Source organism: Cervus elaphus, chromosome 15, assembly GCF_910594005.1.
Source record: "Cervus elaphus chromosome 15, mCerEla1.1, whole genome shotgun sequence".
Classification (NCBI taxonomy): Eukaryota; Metazoa; Chordata; class Mammalia; order Artiodactyla; family Cervidae; genus Cervus; species Cervus elaphus.
Window position 1 is genome coordinate 52,332,930 of NC_057829.1, and position 15,447 is coordinate 52,348,376.

Below are 15,447 nucleotides of genomic sequence, written 5' to 3' on the forward strand. Positions count from 1 at the left end.
GCAGACCATTAGTGACTATGGCAGGTCCCTGAGTGTTCCTTCCCATCTGATGGAGGTGGACAATTCCTTCCTTCTGTGCATGTTGGACAAAGAATTTAAAAGCCCTTGATCCAAGAGGGGACTTTCATAATAAATTAACCTTGTTATGCCTTTTGAAATAAAACTGGAGAGATGGCCAGAAGTAATAAGATAGAAAACAGTTGAATTCAATCATAAAGCAAGGGGATGGCTGGATTGTACACTGTCTTAACCTAGCAACCGCTGGCCAGACAGACTTGTAGAAGCTTCTGGTTTTACTCCATCATCCAAAGCCAGGACTAGTCATTAGTCACATTATTAGGCATGTGATCTGAAATATGACAAGTCATCTGGAAATTATTCCAAATTGAGGTAAGGTGTTACTAAGCCAAGACAAACTGGTTCTCCCATGCAGAGCCTTAAGCACATCAGATACCATAAGAAGAAGAAGAAGAAAAAAAAAAGCAGCACATGGATTAACAACCATGAACTTCACTTCATATATCATGGTGAGAAGAACTCAAAACTTGAGAGTGGGAAAAACCAAAGAAAAGAGTCAATCCTTTATTAAGAATATAATTTTGTTTTAATAGTGTGTTAAGCAACTAAGTTGTGGGGAAAAACTGAGGTAAACAAGTTAAAGAGTTTGCAACCCCATGGACTGGGGCCTGGCAGGCTCCTCTGCCCATGGAATTCTCCAGGCAAGAATAATGGAGTGGGTAGCCGTTTCCTCCTCCAGGGGATCTTCCCAACCCAGGGATCGAACCCAGGTCTCCCGCAATGCAGGCAGCTTCTTTACCAGCTGAGCCACCAGGAAGCCCAAATAGTTTACACCATATGTCAAAAAGGGCATACACACTGAGTGAGTGAGTCAGTATAAACTGTCTGACTAAAAACTACATACTGAGAATAAGGAAGCCTAGCACATAGTACAATTAAATGACACAATAAATACATGCTAAGGAAGAGATGGAAAAGGAAGATAAGCTTAACTAAGAAAGTAACAATACTTAAAGAACATCTTAAGGATAGCATACAACAAAACGGGGACACCTATATGAACACCTACAGACACCTTCATCAAAGTGGCCCTCTCCTTCACCACCCGACATTGCCTTCTTTTATAGCTGTTAGGATTTGCTGTTGTTCAGTCGCTCAGTTGTGTCTGACTCTTTGCAACCACATGGACTATAGCTTGCCAGGCTCTTCTGTCCATGGGGTTTTCCAGGCAAGAATACTTCAGTGGGTTGCCATTTACTTCCCCAGAGGATCTTCCTAACCCAGGGATCGAACTTGTGTCTCCTGAATTAGATATACAGCATCTGACTGCATCAGACTGTTTAAGATTTCTAAAGACCAGGACCAAGGCTTGGATTTTTTTAAACCTCTAGATGTCCATACTTTGACATGGGACACATTCTATAAATGTTTGAAGGGGAAAAAAATAAGGGTCAAGTTGGTCAACCCTAAGTACCTTATTTAAATGCCTTATTTAAAGTAATAACCTCTGATGAAGGCTGGCCTCTTCAATGCAGGAGAGAGTGTAATACAACTGATGATGGGGAGCACTGTTTTTCAGCTTTACAAAGATGTTGTCTGTACAGAGTATCTGTGTGTGTCCTGAAAGGGCTAGAGGGTGATACTTAAGGGGTGAAAAAGGGGTGTATCAGTTCAGGCTAAATTATGCCACAGTACCAAGTAACACCAGCAATTTAGAGGCCAACAACAGAGGAAGGTTTATTTCTGACTCCTGTTTGGTTCTCTGCAGGTGAGCTGAGCTTGGGCTCCATGTCCTTTTCCCTCTGGGACCAAGGCAGAAGTAGCAGTCCTAACTGGGACAGGTTGATCTCATGCAAAGAGAAAGGAGAGATGGTAGAACCAGGCAATTTAGATTCCATTTCTGCCTGGAAATGGCACATGTCATTGTTATTTACAAGTCCAAGGGCCAAGACAGCCATGAGGCTCAACCCTCAGTGGGTGTGACAGCATAATTCTCCCACAGGATGGTGCGTGGGTAGGAAGGAATAGCAAATGTTTTGATGGTAATGTAACCTACGGCAAAGGGAATGGAAAATGGCTAGAGAAGTGCTTTCTTCCCTTCAGTAATGAGAGAAGAAGTAAGTAAGTGAAGTCACTCAGTCGTGTCCGACTCTTTGTGGTCCCACGGACTGTAGCCTACCAGGCTCCTCTGTCCATGGGATTTTCTGGGCAAGTGTACCGGAGTGGGTAGCCATTTCCTTCTCCAGGGGATCTTCCTGCCCCAGGGATCGAACCTGGGTCTCCTGCAGTGCAGGCAGATGCTTTACCATCTAAGCCACCAGGGAAGTTTTATGAGAGAAGGTTGCCTATTATAAAAAGCAGTCTTTTCATTTCTATGGTACTTTATGCTGTTCTCATAAGCTTTCAGATATTGTCTCACTGTATTCTGACAACTATCCTAGTGCAATTCTAGGACCTGCCCAAGGCCCCAGCGGCACCTGAATTGGAACCCAGTTCTGGTGATCTCTTACCAAAGCAGCCTTTTGAGATTTTGGTTTCACCCACAAAATGGAGATAATCTTAGACACTTTCTAAGACAGTTGTTGAAAGATTAAGTGAAACAATATATTTAAAACACATAAGCACAAAAAGTACTTGCTAAATATAAAAAAAGTTGTATTATTATTAAATTATGATATTTATCCCTTATCCCATATCTTTCCCAAATTAATCATTAATTTATCTTTAAATTTCTTAAGTAGAAAATGCATTTATTAATGATATTTTCTTCCCCTGTCAAAGCCATAAGCTCCTCTAGTCGAGTTTTTTCCTAAGCACACACACATTCTTTCCCCATGACTTCTCTTACTTGTTTTCCTGACTGGTCAGTTTCTTAAGACTCTCAAGAAGTTTCAGAAGGCAGCAGTATTAATTTTTTATTTCTTCCCAAACAAGAGAAATGAAGGGCAATTAAAGACAGTCTTCATTTCAAGTATGACAGAGATTCCACATGTGGCTTCCAACTGAGAGTGAATAAAGGACTTAGCATCAAAGATGCTTCAATCTCTGTCTTCTACCTCTAGCCCTAATTAGCACTACCTGCCTTCTCTCTTTGCATTCAACCAAACTACAATTCTGACCTTTCCCCAGGATGGAATCCTCCTTTCCCACCTCTCCCTCTTGGCTCAAAAACTGTTTGTTCTACATAGAGTATTCCCTACCACTCTGTTCAAAGATCCTATCCAAATAACTGGTTAAGTGAACCACAGTGCACACACAAAGATATTTATCACAGTGTGCTTTAAAAGAATGGAAAGTTGAAAACAAACTAAATGCTCACTAGTAAGGAAATGGCTAAATACATTATAGTTCACATATACATGAGATGCTATAGAACAGTAACAAAAATGATATAGATTATACCTATTGATTTGGCGTGGTCTCAGTTTATTATTAGTCTAATCAGGTTTCAAAGTAATATTGATGATGATCCATTTTAGGGAGAAAAATATCTAATTTAGACATAGGAACAGTATGCAGAATACAAAAAAAAGAAAAAACCCTAATAATCATATCTCTGGGTAGTGATAATGAGTTTTCTAATCTTAATAATTTTCACATTTTAACACTCTTTCCAATTAGCACGGTTAACTTTTATAACCTAAAAAAGGCATTTTAATTAAAAGGCATTAATCATTAAATACGCAATTCAAATGTCATCTGCTCCTGAACATACCCCACCCCAGCTCACTCTTATCACACAGGTAATTCCTCTCTCTTGTCTGTTTCCTGAGTATTTAATATATCTATTATAACATTTATCACACTTGTTTTGAAATGACAATTTTCTCTGTTCAGGCTTGATTATAAACTCTTGAATAAGTGGAATAAGCCTGTTTTATTTTTACTGGTGCTTAGTCATTCAGTCCTGTCCAACTGTTTGTGACCCCATAGACTGTAGCCCTCCAGGCTCCTCTGTCCCTGGGATTTTCCAGGTAAGAAAACTGGAGTAGGTAGCCATTCCCTTCTCTAGGGGATCTTCCCAACTCAGGGATGGAATCCAAGTCACCTTCATTGAAAGCAGATTCTAAACCATCTGAGTCATCAGGGAATCTACCGTAATGACCCATGACTCTCAAGTATCCAGACACTACTGAGTATGTTGATTTGAACATAAAGCAAGGCTATACAATCTGCACATTTGAAGTTTGTACACCTAGTGCTGTAATCAAAAATTCATCTAACTGTGGGGATGTTCCGAAGATGCATAGGGTCCATTTTGGAGAGAGAAATTATCAGTCAGGATATTTTATCTGTGGCAACATTTCGCTATTAATCATTACTCCCATGTTTGCTTTCAGAGTGACCAAAGACACCCTTATTCAACTTGTTTAAGATGTAAGTCAATATTTCTTAGTCCAGAGATTAGTCTCTCAGATTTTCATCCATGAGTTTCCTCTTCAAAAGGACAAGAACTACTTTTATAATAATCCAAGTCCAATCCTGACTCGGTAGGAAATATAAATACCTATTGTTTTAGGAAGAAATAAGGGAAATAAAATGTTTTAAGATTATGTAAGTCTGATTCAGGGAATTGACATAAATGAAGGTTTTGAAATAGCCAAGGCGTGTGGTTTTTTTTTTGTTTTTTTTTTTTTAAGGTTCAATAAAGAATGTGTTTTGAGAACTAAGTGGGTGAGATTTAAAATAAATACAAGCACCACGATCTTAGCTGTTACTTAGCAATTTCAGGCTTCAATTGTTCCCTTCTAAAGGGCAAGTGACAAGACTGAAGAAATTGCTTCCAGAAGAAACACTGAGATATCTGATCCAGTTTCCTTTCTTCTCACCATTTTACTCCCTAAGATCTTAATCCAGCTGGTATGAACTTTAAACTGCTCAGGTTTTTGGTTTGGGTTCATTCTCTATAGAGACAATTCCTTTTTCTTAATTTCTGAGTCCAAAGCAAAGCTACATGCCATCATTAGTCAGGAGGCACCTTGGCTGCTTGTCCCCAAAGTGTCACTACCTGAGGAAATGCAGACTCACCGGAGTACAGAGAAGGGAAAGAAAAAAGTTCACAAGACATAAACAGTCTGACTTATCTCCACACACTATCACTCAAAAGCCAGAAGAAGTGAGGGGTGCCAGCAGCCAGTTACAAAGCTGAGTTAATAACATAGAACTCTAGTCACACACTTAAGAAAATAGATCTAAATTCTGGATTGATCTTGGCACTAATCTTCATTCCAGAAGCTGTGGAGGCATGACAGCTTGGGTTACCTAGCATGGATTCAAAAGCAGACCTTGCTTTTATCAACCAAACCAAGCTCTTACCATCAGGGCTGAGAAAGATAATTGAAGATTTGTGACTTGGAAATGTCTTCACAATAGGAAACTTACCATCATTGGTGTGCTGAGGCCAGCTCACGTATCAGTCCCTTAAAACCTTGCATATTCTCAGGATTTGGGGCAAGGTGATTGTTAAACACACCATCAGTAAATGCTAAATTATATAAACATACAATTAAACTATACTAAAAACAAAGATCATAAGTACTCAAAACACATCATTTCCTATTTTACTATGATCAATGATCTTTGATGTTCTTTGCAACTATTATACCTGGTTGGTAGGAAATCATATAAAGGTGTGCTCCTGCAATCACTTCTCAACTCTGCCGGCAGTAATGCTTGCTGGTAGCATGAAATCAGCGATGGTGGGAGTGTTTACACTACAGAAATTTGCAAACACTACAACCCCCCTCCGGCCCCCGCCACCATTCAGGGCTGACTCTGAACATTTACTTGCATATCAATATCTGCAATGTTCACCCACCACTGCCTGACAGTAGCTCAGGAAGTTGAGCTGGTCAGTCTCCTAAATCAAAATAAAGGTTTGTAAACTAGAAATCATGATGCAAATATAAGGATGGAAAGTAACTGCTTTTACTGTGGCCCTGTAATGTAACAGTCACAGCACAAAGTACTATCCAAAAGTCTTTCATTTCATGAGAAATATTATCAAATCCAGGATACTGATGAGTCAACTGAGGTGGAGAGGCTGAGTAACGACTAAAAGCACAATAGCCAGAGTCAGGTGTGTGAATGTCTGACTCAAAAATGTATGATCTTTCCACTAACTACCTACTTACTAGCATTATGACTACCATAATGAAACTAAAATCAATCACATATAACTGTCAGATAATTTGCAAATACTAATGGCCTCTTACATGTTAAAAGAAAAAAAAAAAAGGTACATTGAAGAGGAATTGACAAAGAGCTCGATTTTTTCATATTCACCAAGTTTATTCATATTTACCTCCAAAATGTACCCACAAAAAGTGAGTAAGAAATAAGGCCCATGGAACCAGTGGAAGAAAGAATGATCTGCATTTGAGACTAAGTCCAAGGTTAATGTAAGAGGGATCCCCTTTCAGTTTTTTAAATATTTATACTCTATCCACCAAACTGACACACCCAACTTAAAACGAGACACTCTGCCAAGAAAGAACAATGCAAAAGAATCTCTGAAATGTTGGCACCAAGTTTCAGAAGTATTTACTTACTCAGATACTTACTTTTCAAAATTTTCTGTTTTAAACTTTTAAGGTATTTAATTGGGCTATTGTTTTAACTTTGTTTCTTACAGAAAATTCACCCTGAAGTCAAAGGAATGCCAAAGAGCTAACAAAATTTTACTCACGAATTGTTCTTTAAAATTCTTGTCATCTTGGCTTCCTGTAAGTTACCAGCTTCTCCCACTGTTCCTGTACGTTTCCATCACCTGCCATGAGAAGAGAGAATCTGATTATCTGTCTCATAAAGTCCATTTCTTGGTTTCTACTACATTAGTCTTCTTTCTTTATAACTTAGAGAGAAATATGGTCGTCTCTTCCTTTCTCTCCAAAATCAAAAAGGCAGGAGAGAACAACACAGAAGATTACATCAAAAGAAAAACTTTAAAGAGCCCTATTTCTACTGTGGGGGGTTGGGGTGAAGACTTTTAAAATACCTTCCCTTATGTTTTCCAGAAGAAATGTTCAGTCTGTCTCTTGGGAGGAAGCAGTATTAGAGTAAGCCACTTTCTCTCTCTCCCCTCTTCCCAAAACCCCTCTTCCTTCTCAAAAGTGAGTGACTAACCACTTGGGAAGGCTAGAGGAAGCACTGGTCTAGTGCTGAGGCCCAGTGCTGAGCTGGGCAGCAAGGGTCTCCCCTCAGTTCTCTCCAACACCCGGAGTCAAGCTAATTTCCCCACAGTAAACAGGACAACAGCCGCCTGTTTCTGGGAGGATCAGCCAGCTTTCTCTGTTGGCTTCTCTCCAGCAGAGTTACTGGACTAGGATGACTCCATCAGGGTTACTGGGGGCCAATGCATGTTTTACAGAAAGAGGGAACTGACACTTCTGAGTTTTCCAATCCTGCTTTTATCAATAATTACTACCTATGTTGATTCTTATTTGAATTGTTGCTCTGTTTCACAAACTGTTTAAAGATTACAGGATAGAAGAGACAAGTGATTAGGCAACCCAAACCACCAGCTGTCAAAGGACAATGCCTAGATAAAAGCTTTGCTCAAAGTCCTACCACTTTCTAGTCACATGACCTTGGGAAAATCCATTCACATTCCCCAGCCTCAATTTCTTTATTTTTGAAAGAGGATCAAATGGCCCCTACTATACTGTGTGGTTGTTCAGATTAAATAAAATGAAAGACATGATTTGCCAAAGTCAACCATGATTTGATCTAACAAGGGGCACTCGGTGCTCAGACTGGAAGTTTGTCCATACTTCCACTTCAGATATTGGTGATCCATACAATTTGTGGACTAATGGATTACACTGGTTGAGGCATAGACTTGGATTACTGTGATACTGAATGGTTTGCCTTGGAAATGAACAAGAGATCATTCTGTCGTTTTTGAGACTGCGTCCAAGTACTGCATTTCAGACTCTTCTGTTGACTGATGGCTGCTCCATTTCTTCTAAGGGATTCTTGCCCATAGTAGTAGATATAATGGTCATCTCAGTTAAATTCACCCATTCCAGTCCACTTTAGTTTACTGATTCCTAAAATGTTGATGTTCACTCCTGCCATCTTCTGTTTGACCACTTCCAATTTGCCTTGATTCATGGACCTAACATTCCAGGTTCCTGTGCAGTACTGCTCTTTACAGCATCAGGCTTTACTTCCATCACCAGTCACACCCACAACTGGGTGTTGTTGCTTTGGCTCCATCTCTTCATTTTTTCTGGAGTTATTTCTCCACGATCTCCAGGAGCATATTGGGTAACTACCGACCTGGGGAGTTCATCTTTCAGTGTCCTATCTTTTTGCCTTTTCATACTGCTCATGAGGTTCTCAAAGCAAAAATACTGAAGTGATTTGCCTTTCCCTTCACCAGTGGACCACATTTTGTCAGAGCTTTCCACCATGACCTGTTGGTCTTGGGTGGCCCTACACAGCAAGGCTCATAGTTTCATTGAGTTAGAGGAGGCTGTGGTCCATGTGATCAGATTGGTTAGTTCTCTGTGATTCTGGTTTTCAGTCTATCTATCCTCTGATGGATAAGGATAAGAGGCTTATGGAAGCTTCCTGATGGGAGAGACAGACTGAGGGGGAAACTGGGTCTTATTCTGATGGGCGGGGCCATGTTCAGTAATCTTTAATCCAATTTTCTATTGATGGGTGGGGCTGTGTTCACTCCCTGTTATTTACCTGGGGCCAAACTATGGTGGAGGTAATGAAGATAACAGCCACCTCTTTCAAAAGGTTGAAGACCTACAAGACCTTCTAGAACTAACACCCAAGTCATTATAGGGGACTGGAATGCAAAAGAAAGAAGTCAAGAAATACCTGGAGTAACAGGCAAATTTGGCCTCAGGGTACAGAATGAAACAGGGCAAAGGCTAATGGAGTTTTGCCAAGAGAAGGCACTGGTCATAAAAACACCCTCTTCCAACAACACGAGAAGACTCTACACATGGACATCACCAGATGGTCAACACCGAAATCAGATTGATTATATTCTTTGCAGCCAAAGATGGAGAAGCTCTATACAGTCAGCAAAAACAAGACCAGGAGCTGACTGTGGCTCAGATCATGAACTCCTTATTGCCAAATTCAGACTTAAATTGAAGAAAGTAGGGAAAACCACTAGACCATTCAGGTATGACCTAAATCAAATCCCTTACGATTATACAGTGGAAGTGAGAAATAGATTCAAGAGATTAGATCTGATAGGCAGAGTGCCTAAAGAACTATGGACAGAGGTTCATGACATTGTACAGGGGGCAGGGATCAAGACTATCCCTGAGAAAAAGAAATGCATAAAGGTAAAATGGTTGTCTCAGGAGCCTTATAAATAGCTGTGAAAAGAAGAGAAATGAAAAGCAAAGGAGAAAAGGAAAAATATACCTATGTGAATGCAGAGTTCCAAAGAATAGCAAAGAGAGATAAGAAAGCCTTCCTCGGTGATCAATGCAAAGAAATAGAGGAAAACAATAGATTGGGAAAGACTAGAGATCTCTTCAAAAAAATTAGAGATACCAAGGGAACATTTCATGCAAAGATGGGCTCAATAAAGGACAGAAATGGTATGGACCTGACAGAAGCAGAAGATATTAAGAAGAGGTGGCAAGAATACACAGAAGAACTATGCAAAGAAGATCTTAATGGCCCAGATAATCACAATGGTGTGATCACTCACCTAGAGCCAGATATCCTGGAATGCGGAGTCAAGTGGGCCTTAGGAGGCATCACTATGAACAAAGCTATTGGAGGTGATGGAATTCCAGTTGAGCTATTTCAAATCCTGAAAGATGATGCTGTGAAAGTGCTGCACTCAATATGCCAGCAAATTTGGAAAACACAGCAGTGCCCACAGGACTGGAAAAGGTCAATCTTCATTCCAATCCCAAAGAAAGGCAATGTCAGAAATGCTCAAACTACTGCACAATTGCACTTATCTCACACACTAGCAAAGTAATGCTCAAAATTCTCCAAGCCAGGTTTCAACAGTATATGAACCGTGAACTTCCAGATGTTCAAGCTGGAATTAGAAAAGCCAGAGGAACCAGAGATCAAATTGCCACCATCCATTGGATCATCAAAAAAGCAAGAGAGTTCCAGAAAAACTTCTATTTCTACTTTATTGACTATGCCAAAGCCTTTAACTGTGTGGATCACAACAAACTGTAGAAAATTCTTAAAGAGATGGGAAACCAGACCACCTGACCTGCCTCCGAAGAAATTGGTATGCAGGTCAGGAAGCAATAGTTAGAACTGGATATGGAACAACAGACTGGTTCCAAATCAGGAAAGGAGTACATCAAGGCTGTATACTGTCACCTTGCTTATTTAACTTATATGCAGAGTACATCATGAGAAACGCTGAGCTGAATGAAGCACAAGCTGGAATCAAGATTGCCGGGAGAAATATCAATAACCTCATATACGCAGATGACACCACCCTTATGGCAGAATTTGAATAAGAACTAAAGAGCCTCTTGATGAAAGTGAAAGAGAAGAGTGAAAATGTTAACAAAGATCATGGAATCCAGTCCCATCACTTTACTGCAAACAGATGGAGAAACAGTGGAAACAAGTGTCAGACTTTATTTTTGGGGGCTTCAAAATCACTGCAGATGGTGACTGCAACCAAGAAATTAAAAGACGCTTACTCCTTGGAAGGAAAGTTATGACCAACCTAGACAGCATATTAAAAAGCAGAGACATTACATGGCCAACAAAGTTTGGCTAGTCAAAGCTATGGTTTTTCCAGTGGTCATGTATGGATGTGAGAGTTGGACTATAAAGAAAGCTGAGCGTCGAAGAATTGACACTTTTGAACTGTGGTGTTGGAGAAGACTCTTGAGAGTCCCTGGGACTGCATGGAGATCCAACCAGTCCATCCTAAAGAAAATCAGTCCTAAATATTCATTGGAAGGACTGATGCTGAAGCTGAAGCTCCAATACTTTACCCACCCGATGCAAAGAGCTGACTCATTTGAAAAGATTGAAAGCAGGAGGAGAAGGGGATGACAGAGGATGAGATGGTTGGATGGCATTACTGACTCAATGGGTTTGGGTTTGAGTAAACTCCGGGTGTTGGTGATGGACAGGGAGGCCTGGCATGCTGCAGTCCATGGGGTGGCAAAGAGTTGGACACGTCTGAGCGACTGAACTGAATGGATTACACTCAGCAAACTGTCCCCCTTTTACCTAAAGGAAGTGATTCAGAGTATGTTTTACTTCTGTTTTTCAATTTCATAACATTTTAGGGTCCACTACTAAGGGATAGGAAGCTCTCCTTTCCTTTTACAGTACAGCCCAAATGAAACATCTCACTTCTACCAAGCAGAATGCAAGGACTGCTCATTTCATGTGAAGAACATACAGCTCCAAGAAGACAACACTTTTAAAAGAGGAACCTGTTACCTTTCCTCACCTAAAGCCTCAGTATTAAAGGAGTTCAGAGACAGGAGATAATATTAATTATAAAATGGCCCCACACACTGAGATACCATGAGACAGGGTTAACCTCAGTTACAGAATAGGCAGAAACTCCAAGTTATCCAGACCATTAGGGAGTATGTGTATGTGTGTGTGTAAGAGGGGCATAAAGAAGGGAGAGAAATGAAAAACACCACACCAATTTGGAAAACTTCCTAGTTCTTGTCAACACCAACAAAAATAGCAGGGAAGGAATGAAGAGTCAAAGATTTATAGATTATACCCAGCACAGAGGAACTTGCTCATATGCTGGCCATAGCTTTATACTCCAGGTCACTTGGCATGGAAGCCTTTTAAAAGCATGGAAAATGCAGAGGATTTGATGTAAGTTTAAAACACATAGGCGTGAACTCCATCCTTTGCTATTTAACAACAATGTGGTCTTTGCCAAGTAATTTAATTATTAAGCCTCAGTTTCCAGGTCTGTAAAATGGGGACAATAATATATCCCCCTGGGGAGTTGTTGTGCTGATTAGAGATAATGCATGTACAGTATCCGCCACAGAATATGTCCCCCAAATATAATTATAATTATTGTGTTTGCTAGTGCAAGCATGATAGTCTATTAAATTCATAGCTACCAGCGCAATTATGGTATTGAGTCCATTAAATTCAGACTCTTCTGTAGGTGAACATTTTGGAACAAGTGATACTTTTGACAGCAACATGAAACATTTCTATCTCGATCCTAATGAAGTGTTAAATAAAAATCTCCATTTTCATTGGCAGCCTTTACTAACCTGCAAACCAAAAGTTCTAGCTATGTATTTGTTGGCATTTTTTGTATCAGTACCAAGTTTCTTTTTTTGATGATAAATTCTTAAAAGAGGGAATGAATCGTTACTACTAGTGTTAATTCTTCTGGTTTGCACTATAATGCCAAGCACTTGGCGAGCATTTATGGGAAATAAAAGCTACACAGAGAGTGGCAGGCCACCTATTTATTTCCAAGGTGAGCTTTGCATTACAGCCTCATCAACAACAGTAAGAATTTATCAGCTATGTTTTCAAGGAAAACAAAGGCCAAGAGGTAAAGCAATACCCACGTTTAAACAGAACTTTCCATCTACAAAAAGTACTCCTTGATCCCGTTCATCTCTTTGGGACTCACTCCAGTGATGCTGACTGCTCAGAGTAAATTGTATACTCTTCTTGTATACAAAGAAGAAACCTTCAAAACCCATGAGAAAATGTCTCATTACAGTTTAGTTGCTCCTGATTTTTTAACAAAAACACATTCTCTGCTATGATGGAAAGCATTTTAATAGGTTCTAGGAATCAAATTCTTCCTCAAAGATGGTCATTGGCCACCACCATGGTTATCTGAAAGAATTATAAGTGACTTCAGCAATGGACTATGCAGCAGGCAGAAGACACTATGCTCACTAATGGAGGTGGGGAAGGAGTTATAAGGTGGTTGAGGTGAAGTTCATTTAAGAGAATGCAGTGCAATGGCAGTTTCACCAGAATACAAGCAATTAACTTAGCTGAGGCACTTAAGGAGAACAATCTGGATGTATAAAATCTTAGGTGGGATAGTTAAAAACCCAGTATTTCTTAATCACACCTCATATGCAATGTTAAGATTCTGCAACAGTCATGAAGAAATCTGGCTAACAAGAATACGGAACTTTTCAAACACCCACTTTATCACGGAACTTTTCGAACACCCACTTTATCTTCGAGGGTGAGGCCAAACTTCCCAAAGGTTGAAGGTGACTGGAGGGCATCAAAGCCAAGATCATTTGAGAGCTGAGATGCTAGAGGATGGCCTTTTCACTAAAACTGCAGAAGTAGATAGGTGCTCTTGTATCATAAGACGTGATTGCTTTGCATTTTTAGCCTCTTTTCTCCTAAAGAGTTCATGAAAAGTGCTTAGATTTTCTCTATGGCAGATGGTGTCCTTCCGTCATTAAAAGCATGTGCTTTGCAATCACACAGAACTGCATTCCCCAATCTACCTTGAAGACCTTGAGCGTGTCATTAAATTCCGCTGAGCTTCGGTATTCCTACCTAGAGAATCCCATGGACAGAGGAGCCTGATGGGCTACAGACCTTGGTGTCGCAGTCAGACATGACTGAGCGACTTAAACTTTCACTTTTCTGTTTCTTCAACAATAGAATGGGAGTAACAGTAGTGCTACAACTTATTGTTGCTTTATGGGCTAAAGATATACTGCCTGCACACAGTTTTATAAAGCTCATGACAAACACTAAGTGCTCATTAAACGGGCTATTGGAAGAAGTAAACTATCCTCATCTTTAGGAGGTTTGCAAGTTCCAAGGCAACACTAACCAAAAAAAGAGGTATCCTCATAAGCTCAGAAATGTTCTGGCCTACTTCACCAGATAAAAAAGGCTTTGTCTATTAAAGTTCCAGTGAGTGGTAAAGCACACATCACTCTAATATCTGTGCACGTATCTTGGGAGCAAAGTGAGAGCAGGAGCAGCAAGCAGAGGCTTGTTGGCCAGTGAGAAAATCAGAACAGCTCACAGCAGCCACCTGGAAACAAAACCGCACCACTTGCTCGAGATTCCTCAGCTAATAAATGGCAAAGCTGAGATTCAAAACCAGGAAGCCTGGCTTCAGTCCTTGCTCTTAACCCGATACTATGCTATCTCCTCAGCATTGAGGAAGAGCAGTAATTGGAGACGGACCAAGTCACAGGCCGGGAGCAGGCCAGAGAAAGGCAAGAAACCCTGTAAAGATGACTGAAGAGGAGAGGGTACCAAGGGAAATGACACAAATGGGCAGCTAACAGGGGAAAGTGAACTAGCTTTGGGCTTCAACACTTGTTTAAAGTCAACAGTGAATAGAAGACATAAAAGCTGAGAAGATGCCTCTTAGGTCATCTGTGTTAGCTGCATTATGACTTAGAAACACCTGCCAGGAATCACATCACACACACAAAATACGAGGTGTTACAGGAGAGCCCCAAAAGCATGAGAGTTTCTTACCAAGACTGAGTTTCCTGCTACCTCTTCCTGGTGTTTCTATAGAAGAAAAGAGTTGAAGAAAGGCCACCAGGGTGTTGAATTCCCCCTGCCAGAATTCCTTCCCCCCAGAAGGAAGGGATAAGACAGAAGAACTGTGCCCCAAGTTAAGTAGAAGAATACCCAGAAAGGAGAGAAGTTATAAAAAGAAGTCATATTCCTGGCCAGTCTCCAAAACAATCCCCATAACCACCATCTCTTACTATCCATGCTTGTGTAATCCTCTTCCCTTGACTGCAAGTGGGACTTGTGATTTGCCTGTAACCAAAAGAATAAGACAAAAATGACAGGGCACGTAGTTATAGCACATCAGACAGTAACGTCCATTCTGCAGCAAGATTCTCTGTGGGAAAGCTGAAGCAAGCTGCCAAGTGGTGGACTGCCTAGAGACAGAGCCAGCGGGAGGCAGCCTCCAGCTGACAGTGAACAAGCGTCTGAGAGCCCACCAGAAACTGAATTCTGCCAACAATGACGTGCTCTCAGAAGAAAGCCCTTCCACATTCGAGCCTCAGATGAGACAGCAGCCCTGGCTGACACCCTGGCTGGAGCCTTATAAAGTTCCAAGACAAACCACAGCCAGACTCCTGACACTCAGAAACTGTCCCAGAGAGTTTATGCACTAATTCGGCAATTAAGTTGGTAGTGGTGCTGTCATGCAGCTATGCATAACCAATAGAGAAGGGAGGTGAAGCACAGGTTCCTATGCAACCACTTGTTCTTCTGAGAGAGGAGGGGAAGGAAGGAGGTCCGGGGCCAGGGCCTGGGAGAGTGATCCTGCCGTCACACTGGCAACACATCCTCCTATTCAACCACCTCTGACTCAGACACTCAGTTTCCTCTCTTAGCACACACACATCCTGTCATTCCTTTTTTTAATCATTCGGAAGACAAAGTAGACTATAATTACCAAGGAAATAACAATTTTATAAACGGCAGTCA

At 40.7% G+C, this 15,447-nt stretch overlaps 1 protein-coding gene across 11 annotated transcripts in view; it reads right to left on the minus strand.

Annotated features, from left to right (window-relative positions):
* The window catches only part of SGMS1 (sphingomyelin synthase 1), a 324,458-nt gene that overhangs the window by 119,781 nt on the left and 189,230 nt on the right, over window positions 1–15,447 (minus strand). For all 11 annotated transcript variants that reach the window (XM_043926716.1, XM_043926715.1, XM_043926711.1 and 8 more), the window contains one exon: window positions 6,707–6,787. The gene's annotated coding sequence lies outside the window, so the exon portion shown is untranslated. The remainder of the gene's footprint in view (window positions 1–6,706; window positions 6,788–15,447) is intronic.